Genomic DNA, 1,291 nt, shown 5'->3' with positions numbered 1-1,291 from the left:
ATCTTAGCATTTGTAGGCATTTTGGGTTTGTATAAAATGGAGAAAATGACTTACCTGTGGTTCAATTTCACCACTGTTAAGATAACTATAGGTGTAGAGCAGAATGTTGCTATAATTCTGAGGACCAGGTCCAGCAAAAAGTCCCTGGTAGGAGTGTGCATTATTTGATCTACAGAGTTTGTACTAATGAGATAAAAAATGTTGTACATAGTTATTTCTGACAGTTTACATCTTCTAGTTTATGGACAAAATAGGATCATAGGATGTTACTGGGTTAATGGTACTAGGGCCCATACAACCCTAGCCAAGTTCAACCCATATTTTAATGATCAGCACCAACTGTCCCTGTCCATGAGGGACACAGATGTAACCTACGGGGTGAATTTATGGTTACCCATCCAATTGTTGATGGGGTATTGGGCAAAAATTTTCAATTTACAATAATCACGCCTCAATAGATCTTCATAGGGTGTGATACTGACACTGCGCAAAGCTAGTTGAAACTTGCAGAAATAATCATATTTCTTTCAATTGCATGGGACAAGAGATTGTTTAGCTAGGCTGTGTGAGTTGAGGATAGCTGGCTAGCATACGGTATATTATCTTAGTAATAGTTATGAGTATGGAGAAGTTTGAGTTTTATTTTTGCTTTTTTGTTTTGCAGTAGCAATCTTGATGTGATGCTATTGCAGGCTGATGTAGAGACACTGACAGCAGTAACTGATACCTTCAGTAGTGCGTCTGAACAAGTGGAGGGTACTGAAACCTGTAATGGAATGTGTGTTATCACGACACTGGAACCAAATCTCAGAGATAATACAGATGTCAGCATTTTCAGTGTCAGGAAGGCTTTTAAGGAGAAGCAATTTTTTAATGAGTCTTTTAACAATGAGCAGCAGTCTTTTAGTACTATTCTGCTTTGGTATAGCTAGTTTTGCAGATTTAGCAGACAAAGATTATTTAAAAAATGGCACTATGGAGAGACAGAGAGAGAGAGAGAGAGAGAGAGAGTTTTGTCCAAACTACAAGAGTCCTTAGGTGAGATTTGAAATCAGTCATGCATAAAACAGGTTAGACTGCCAAACACCTCCCTCTTGCCCAACATATACCACATTCCTTTGGAAGGATTCCAATAACTAGGCCAATTGTTAAAGTTTTGTTTATACTGTGGCATTATTACTGACAAAGGTTGGATGCTGCTCAGTATTTGTTGTATAACAGCCTTGGATGCATATTTTGAAATCTCAAATATGTCCTTCTTCATATAGTCCAAAGATGTTTAAGTCATTTA

The 1,291-nt window shown here is 37.6% G+C and overlaps 1 pseudogene; it reads right to left on the bottom strand.

The window, feature by feature from the left end:
- Positions 1-386: 386 nt before the first annotated feature.
- Positions 387-495, bottom strand: LOC122790172 (annotated as a pseudogene).
- Between the last annotated feature and the right edge of the window lie 796 nt (positions 496-1,291).

Source organism: Protopterus annectens, chromosome 15.part0, assembly GCF_019279795.1.
Source record: "Protopterus annectens isolate FY-2018-M chromosome 15.part0, PAN1.0, whole genome shotgun sequence".
Lineage (NCBI taxonomy): Eukaryota > Metazoa > Chordata > Ceratodontiformes > Protopteridae > Protopterus > Protopterus annectens.
The sequence above is the reverse complement of the archived record's forward strand: the minus strand, read 5'-3'. Positions and strand labels throughout refer to the sequence as shown.